At 43.2% G+C, this 9,136-nt stretch overlaps 1 pseudogene; it reads left to right on the top strand.

The window, feature by feature from the left end:
- The first annotated feature begins 5,818 nt into the window (after positions 1-5,818).
- Positions 5,819-8,844, top strand: LOC101994924 (annotated as a pseudogene).
- Positions 8,845-9,136: the final 292 nt, after the last annotated feature.

Raw genomic sequence — 9,136 nt, 5'->3', positions numbered from 1 at the left:
GGCGGGGAGGAGGCAGAAATCCTCAATAAATAAATAAATTAAAAAAAAAAGAAACTAGGCATCAAAAGAACAAATAATCCAATAAAACATGGTGTCCAGATCTAAACAGAGAACTCTCAAGAGAGGAATCTCAGATGGCCAAAAGACACTTAAAGAAATGCTCAACATCCTTAATCATCAGAGAAATGCAACCCAAAACAACTCTGAAATACCATCTTATACCTGTCAGAGAGGCCAAGATCAAAAACACTGATAAAAGCTTGTTCTGGAGAAGATGTGGAGTAAGGGAAATATCCCCCCATTACTGGTGGGAGTGCAAACTTATACAGCTGCTTTGAAAATCAGTATGACGATTTCTTAGAAAATTAAGAATCAGCCTACCTCAAGACCCAGCAATACAACTCTTGGACATATACCGAAAGGATGTTCAATTATACTACAAAGACATTTCATCAACTCTGTTAATAGCAGCATTATTCATAATAGCCAGAACCTGGAAACAATCTAAATGCCCCTCAACCAAAGAATGGATAGAAAAAATGTGGTATATTTGCACAATGGAGTACTACTCAATGGTGAAAGATAATGACATCTTGAAATTTGCAGGCAAATGGATGGAACTAGAAAAAAATATAATATGTACTCACTCATAATTGACTTTTAGACATAAAGCAAAGAATAACCAGCCTATAGTCCACAATCCTAGAGAATCTAGACAACAAAGAGGACCCTAAGAGAGACATACATGGATCTGCCTAGGAAGTAGAAAAATACAAAATCTCCTGAGTAAATTGGGAGCATGTGGAGCAGGGGAGAGGGTGGGAGGGGAAGGGGGAAGAACAAAGGAAAGTGGTGAAAATGTATAGCTCAATTAAAAAAATACATTACAAAAATAAAACATATAAAAAAAAAGAGTTGACATGGTTATGGTGTCTCTTCACAGCAATAGAATCCCTAAAACAGGAATCAATATTAAAGTCTGTCTAAAGACCACTGGAAGGCTGGCAAAATGGCTCAGAGGACAAAGGAGCCTGTTACTAAGTCCTATGATCTGCGTTCAATCCCCAGAACCCACACAGTGGAAGAAGAAATCTGAATCCCACAAGTTATCCTCTGATCTCCACATGCATACAATGGCATATGTGCATGCACGCACGTGCCACACACACACACACACACACACACACACACACACGTTTCTCAAATACCAGATGCTAAATGTTCTCCTGTGAGGTGATACATGTTAAATCTCTTGACTCCGCCTTCCACAATGCATAAATGTACTAAAGCATCATATCATAAACCATACGTGAACACAATTTGTACTTGTCATTCAAATAAGTTAACTGGGCGAAGTAGTACACAGGTGTAATAAATATGAGCATTTGGCAGGTAGAGGCAGGAGATTAGGAGTTCAGAGTCATCCTCAGCTACATAAGGAGTTTGAGACCGAAATAAAGCCCTATCTTGGAAAAAAAAAGAGAATAAAGAAAGTTACACAAATTGTTGACAGTTTTATCACTTCAGTCAGAATAAGTTTCACTTTGGACTTTTGTTTATTTGGTTATTTGTTTAATAAGTGTACATATTCCTTTTACAATCAACAAAATGCCCAGAAAAATAAAAAGGCAACATATGCAAGATGAAACTTAGAGTAGTTATGATATTATTGTAACAAAGATGTTCGCCTTGGCAAAACTACTCACCAAGATTTTACAAGAAGCCAGACATGGTGGTGCATGCTCATAACCCCAACATTTGGGGGTATTGAGATAGGAGAATCTGAGTGACAAGCAAGTGACACCAAGCCTGGGTGACACTGTAAGACATGGATTTCAAACTCTGTAGAATCCTAGAACCATAGAAAGCCCCGATACAAAAGCTGATGTCACAACTCACAGTCATCCCGGGACACATGAGTAAGACCACATCTGAAAAAATAGGTTCCAGGTCATGGTGACACACGCCTTTAATCCCAGCACTCAGGAGGCAAAGGCAAGCAAACTTTTGTGAGTTCAAGGCCAGCCTGACAAGCGTGAGGGAGGGAACTCTGTGGACACCATAGCCAGGAGAATAAGGAACAATCTGCAAGAAAGCAGTTCAGTTAAACATGACTAAAGAGCCAGTGTTGGTTCAAACTTCAGGAATCTGACCCTGAGTAGCTTATTTTAGGGATGTTTAAGCACAGCACAATTGAGTGAAAATTTTCCTGGCAATAATTCACTCAATCCCATGTGCACAACAAAGTTTAAAACATGACCTCATCAAAACTCTTTGTAAAATACATGGGACATCTTCCATAAAGATGAGTTGAATAGACGATTAAGAAAAGTAAGCTCACATAAGGGTCTGGGGAAGGATCCAGTGTGGTCTTAGTCACACAGATAGTGCGAAGAACACCAGGTTCTTAGCCACACTCAGTCACAGCTTTCTGGGTGGACGACAGTGTATGCATCCCTTTATTTAAGGGAAAAACCCTGCACATTTAATATTCCAGGTCCCCCTAGTGCTTATCTGGGAACACAAAAACATCTGTGGCTCCTACCAGGAAGGAGTGGTAAAAAAATCACTGAGGGCTAGAGAGAGGGCTCAATGGTGAAGAGTACTTGCTGCTCTCGCAGAGGACCTGGGCTCAATTTCCAGAACCCACATTGGGCTGCTAACAACTACTCTAGTTAAAGGAACCCGGTCTACATAGAGAGTTCCAGAACAGCTAAAGTACAAAGTGAGACCCTATCTCAATAAATAAATAAACAAATAAATAAATAAGATAGATAGATAGGTAGGTAGGTAGGTAGGTAGGTAGGTAGGTAGGTAGGTAGATAGATAGATAGATAGATAGATAGATAGATAGATAGATAGATAGATAGATAGATGATAGATAGACAGACAGACAGACAGGGATGATTGCCGTCAATAGATGACCTAAGAATACATCAAATTTCTAATGTATCACTGAAAATGTTTTAATTTTTTAAAGTAGGGCATTTGCAGCTAGAGCGATGGTTCAGTAGTTTAGAGAACTTGCTGTTCCCGCAGAAAGCCAGGGTAATTACCAGCACCTGCATGGTTGCTCACAACCGGGCTGAGCTCCCGTTCTAGGGGCCCCATCTCCCTTTTTGAACTCATGTACATAAAATTAAATAAAGGTAACTCTTTTAATAAATAAAAGCTAGGAAGCTGGAATTTGAATTATGAGTTTTCCTGTTTAAGCCCAAGAGAACAAGCCATGTCTCTAGCTGCCTTAAAGAGAATCTAAGTTTATTTATTTGACTCTCTCTCTCCTCCCCCCTCCATCCCTCCCTCTCTTGACGGGTGTTCTAGCTTGCCTTCTGCTGCTGTGATAAACACCATGATCAAAAGCAACTTGAGGAAGAAAAGAGTTCATTTGGCTTACATGTCTGAATCACAGTCCATCGCTGAGGGAGCCAGAACAGGAATTGAAACCATGAACCCTAGTGCTGAAGCAGAGACCATGGAGGAGTGCTGCTTACTGGCTTGCTCCACTTGGCTTGCTCAGTCCGTTCTCTCATATCACCCAGGACCATTTTCCCAAGGGCAACCCTGCCCACAGTGGCCTGGGCCCTCCCACACCAATCATGAATCAAGACAATGCCCCTGTAGGCTTGCCTACTGCCTAATATAATGGAGCCAGTTATTTATTTGAAGTTCCTTCTCTAACGACCCTAATGAGTGTCAAGCTAACAAAAATGAACCAGCATAGATTTCCCTTCTTCCTTTTAATTTTTTTTATTTTTATTTGAGTGTGTTAATTTTTTTAATTTTTACTTACATGTGTGTCTGTGTGCAGCTACTGGTAGATGGCGGATGAGGGCATAAGATGCCCTGAAGTTAGACATATAGGCAACTGTGATCCACCTAACATGGGTGCTGGAAACTGTGCGATCCTCTTAATAACTGTGCCATCTCTCAAGCCTCTTAGAAGTCTCTTTAGAGCCAGGATCGCCACTGATATCAACACTGATATTGACAGGGTAAGTTATTCTGTTACACTTCCTAACAAAACAAAACCAAAGAACAAAGGACTGAGCCAGGTGTGGTGTCCTGCATTGGTAATCCCCACACGTGACAGTTGAACACAGAAGGATCGGGAGTTCTAGGCCAGCCTCAGCTCCATAGTGAGTTCAAGGTCACCCCCAGCTATAAAGACTGACTCAAAAATATAAAATAAATAAATAGAGCAAAGAACTTACCCACTCTAAAGAAGCAGAAGCCATAGGGAAGAGGCCCATGTGTCCTATGTGTTCTTAAATTAAGATCCTCCCCATTATTTCCAACTTATTGTTTAATTTCTTTTTGCATGAACAAGGAAGATGTCTTTGTAAGTCTTTGGCGCCCTCTTTTGGACAACCATTTCAAAACTGAAAGGTTTCATTTCTAAGTATACTGCCAGCAAATTAAAATTGGGCACCTGGAGACAAGTATAAATAAAGATGACATAGCTATAGATGATATAGGTTTAGGTGGGGTTATTAAACTTATTTTTACGAGAGTTTTAGATTTGCAGAAAGATTAAACAGTACCCAGCCCATCTATATCCCTCCCTCCTATAATTTCTCCTATTATTAACACCTCACACTGGGTTTACATGTGTTAAGTTAATGAACCAATACTAAGCCATTCTTGTTGACTGAAGTCCATAGTACATATAGTATGAAGTTGCGTGTTTCATATCTCCACCACGACAGTATCACAGGAAATAGTTCCACTGCCTTATAAAACCACCTCTTTTAAGCTGGAGAGATGGCTCAAACAGTAAGGGCACTTGCCATGAAAGTCTGGGGTCCCCAGAAGCCACAAAGGCGAAAGAAGAGAACACACCTACGAAGTTGCACTCTGAAAGCCATGTGTGTATCACAGCACATGTGTACCACCCATGCACATATGTGCAATTTCACACACAATAATAATGAAGTTTTCTAAAAATTAGTCATCCATTTTATCTCTTCACCCTCGCCTGTTTCTCCAGAGCAGAATCTGGCAATCGCCACTTTTTACTCTCTTTCTAATGTTGCCTTTCAAAGTTTCATGTTGTGGAATAACAAAATAGATCCCTACGAAATTCATTCCACTAAACACATCCATTTCAGAGTCCTTCACGGGAAGACACCCAGGGCCTGCCCATCACCTCCAGCATGTGTGGAAAACTGTGTGGCTGGAAGAAGGGAGAGAGAGGGGGAAGTGGAGCTGCGTGTGCACTGTGGAGCGAGGCGGAACTGGAGAGGCAACAGCAATGAGGAGCAGGCTGATGTGAGCAGCCTCCACTGTCATCTGAGCCATGGTAATATCCAGATCCCTGATGATGCTGGGGGTCAAGTATAGAGCCTTGGTCCTGCTGCATCTTGCTGCAGCTGGGTCTGTGTTGATATCTTTGGACCAGGTTACTAATGAAGGGCATGTGGATTCCTGTGGACTGGGCTCCCTCCTGAAGCTATGTTCATAACTGAGGACCACGCTGCTACCTTGGACTATGATGATCTGAGTGACTGCACTGCCATCTGAAGCCATGGTGACTTCCGGGCCTATGCTGCTACCAAGGGCTATGTCTGCTTCCATGGTTCTACCACAACCAAGATCTATGTTGGTATCTACGGCCCACATTACCACTGAAGGCCATGTGGATGTCTGTGGTCTGGGCTGCTGTCTCAAGCCATGTCGATGTCTGTGGGCAGTACTGTCCCCAGGAACTATATTGGTATGAGGGGCAAGTGCTGCCACCTAGGGCAAGGTTGTTGTCTGTGGTCCAGCCTGCCTCCAAGGGCATAGTCTGAGTAAATGGTTCTACTGCAGCCAGAGGATGCGGTTTTGGTCTCTGCTACCACCAGAATACATGAGGAAGCCCATGAACCTGCTCCTGCTGACTGTAAAGAGAAAGGAAGATGCTTTTTCACTATATGATGATTGCAGATGCACAGTCAAAGATAGAAGAAAGGAGTTATTGTCGTGGAACAATCCTTTTCTACACTACAAACATATATTAGTCTCATTGGTTAATAAAAAGCTGACAGACTGGTAACTGAGCAGGAATTCAGGGGAGAAAGCCAAACTGAGAATGATGGGAAGAAGGAGGGCAGAGTCAGAGAGACATCAGCCAGTCACCCAGGAATCAAGATATACTAAAAGACAGGTAAGTCCCTGAGCCATGTGGCAATACATAGATTAATAGAAATGGGTTAATTTAAATGTAAGAGTTAGCTAGTAACAAGCCTGAGCTATTGGCTGAGCATTTATAAGTAATATTAAGCCTCTGAGTGGTTATTTGAGTTTATGCAGTCAGGATAGGAAAAGTCCATTTACAGGTTATGGAATCTCCCCCACAAGACTAAGAAGTGCTGCTAAGGCCAGACATGTGTCAGGAATATCCCTCAATGGAGGCCTAGAGAGGCCATTGTGTGAAACTGTCAAGTTGAAGCCTGGCTTGCCTTTGGAGACCCCAAAATGTTGGAAATGCCATAGGATACCTGCTAAGGAGAGCTGCTAACAGGGAGTGGAACCTGAATAAGAGAAAGAAGTGTATTACAGTCAACAAAGCTGAAAGGAGTTGAAAATCTGAAGAATGTTTTGACATCAGATGTGGACATGAAGAATTTGAAGTTTGTTGAAAGTATGTGATCTAATTTTGGTTGGTTGGTTTTTAAAAAAAAAATAGGGAATTATGTTGAAGTATGAAGCAGCGGGCTGCGACCCCGGCACCCGGCCGCCCACATGGCTAGCTTATGCCCGGAAATAACTACACGGAAACAGTATTCTTTTAAACACTGCCTGGCCCCATTAGTTCCAGCCTCTTATTGGCTAGCTCTTACATATTGACTTAACCCATTTCTATTAATCTGTGTAGCCCACGAGGTGGCTTACCAGAGAAGATCTTAACCTGCGTCTGTCTGGAGTGGGAGAATCATGGCGACTCTCTGATTCAGCTTCTTTCTCCCAGTATTCTGTTCTGTTTACTCCACCCACCTAAGGGTTGGCCTATCAAGGGGCCTAGGCAGTTTCTTTATTAATAAGAAATCACTCCCACATCAGAATTATAGTTAAGAGACTGCCTGAATCTCAGAAGAGACCCTGACCTTAGACTCTTAAATATTGTTGAGACTGTAATAGGCTACAGGGACTTTTGAAGTTGGACTAAATGCATTTTGCATTGTGTTATAGTTATAAGTCTATGGGGACAAGGAGTGGAATGTGGTGGTTTGACTAGGTTTGGCTCCCATAGACTCATGTGTTTGACTGCTTGGTTCATAAACTGTTGGAGGCTGTAGACCCCCAGACTCTAAATTTCCTGTAAACAACTTGCTTGCAACTGCTCTGAGCAAAACAACTTGTTTTCCTGTATTTGCAGCTGCTCTAAGCACGAGACCCTCAGGAGTTCCTGATGACAGGAGAGTGGTTTCTGGTGGGTTCGGCTGGAGCGTGACTATCAGTTAAGGATCCCTATATAAGCTGCCCCGGAACACAAAAAAGGGGGCATTCTTGTTTCAAGGATGACCAGTGTCCCCATGTCTCTGTGTGCACAGGTGCCTCACTACGGGCATAGTACCATAGTACACGTAGTACAGGCAAACAGTACAATAAACACCCCACTATTAGAAGGTGTGGGTTTTTTTAGTAGGTGTGGGCTTGTTGGAGTAGGTATGGCCTTGTTGGAAGAAGTGTGTCATTGTGTCAGGGTAGGCTTTGAGGTCTCATATGCTCAAGCTATGCCCAGGGTGACACACAGTTGCTTCTGTTGCCTGTGGATCAGGGTGGAGAACTCTCAGCTTCTCCAGCATCATATCTGCCTGCATAGTGTCATATCTCACCATGATGATGATGGACTAAACCTCTGAACTATAAGCCACCCATTATGTTTTCCTCCATAAGAACTGCCACGGGGACCTTAGTTCTCTTTCCTATCTTGAAAGATGGCAGCTGAGAAGCCTGGCAAAGAAAAAACCTGCAGCCAAGAAGCCTGGCAATGATGCCCCTGCCGCCGGTGCAGCCAAAATAGATGACCCTACTGTTAAAAAGCCCAAGAAGGAAAAACCCCCTTGAAGCCGAAACCCTGCCTTGGTTAGAAGAATTGGCAGGTACCCCCAATCTGCTATGTATTCCAGAAAGATCTTGTACAAAAGAAAATACTCAGCTGTGTAAAGCAAGGTTAAAAAGAAGAAGAAAAAAGAGGTCCTTGCTACTGTCATAAAACTGGTTGGTGGTGACAAGAATGGTGATTTCCCCCGGTGGTTAAGCTTCAAAAAATGCCCAGGCACTATCCTACCGAAGATGTGCCTAGGAAGCTGCCGAGCCACGGCAAAAAGCCCTTAAGTCAGCATGTGAGAAGGCTGCATGCCAGCATCACTCCTGGGACGGTCCCGATCATCCCCACAGGGCGCCAGGAGCAAGAGAGTGGTTTTCCTGAAGCAGCTGGGCAACGGCTTGCTACTCGGGACAGGACCTCTTGCCCTCAACAGAGTTCCTCTGCAAAGAACACCCCAGAAGTTTGTCATCGCCACCTCTAAAATAGTTGATATCAGCAAGGTTAAAATCCCCAAACACCTGACTGGTACTTACTTCAAGAAGAAGCACCTGTGCAAGCCCAGGCACCAGGAGGAGGCGATCTTTGACACAGAGGGAGAAGAGCAGCACGAGGCTGATCACAGGCACCAGGAGGCGGAGATCTTTGACACAAAGGGAGAAATTCGAGGTACAGAGCAGTACAAGGCTGATCAGAAAACTGTGGAGTGGCCGATTTTGCCAAAGATCAGAGCTATTCCTCAACTCCAGGGCTACCTGAGATCTCAGCTCTCTCTGACCAATGGGATGTAGCCTCACAAACTGGTTTTCTAAATTGCTAACAACCTGCTTAAACAGCTTCATGCTTTAAAAAAAAAAAAATGCCATGGTCCTGGTGTCTCTTTACAGCAATAGAAACCCGAAGGCAACTCAGCTCTATTTAAGGGGCAGGCCACTGTCAGTCTGACCACACCACAGTGAGTACATCAATGACACAAATTGGATTTGTTTATTATTTTTTATTTTCATTTTTTGGGGGGAGGTCACAAGGAGGGAGGGCAGACATAGAAAGACTGGGAAATGAATGTGGACGGGGACCAAAGAGAACCCTCTACACAGCTGGAAG

The sequence above is a fragment of the Microtus ochrogaster genome, chromosome 4 (assembly GCF_000317375.1).
Source record: "Microtus ochrogaster isolate Prairie Vole_2 chromosome 4, MicOch1.0, whole genome shotgun sequence".
NCBI classification, from domain to species: Eukaryota; Metazoa; Chordata; class Mammalia; order Rodentia; family Cricetidae; genus Microtus; species Microtus ochrogaster.
This window is presented reverse-complemented; position numbering and strand designations above follow the sequence as displayed.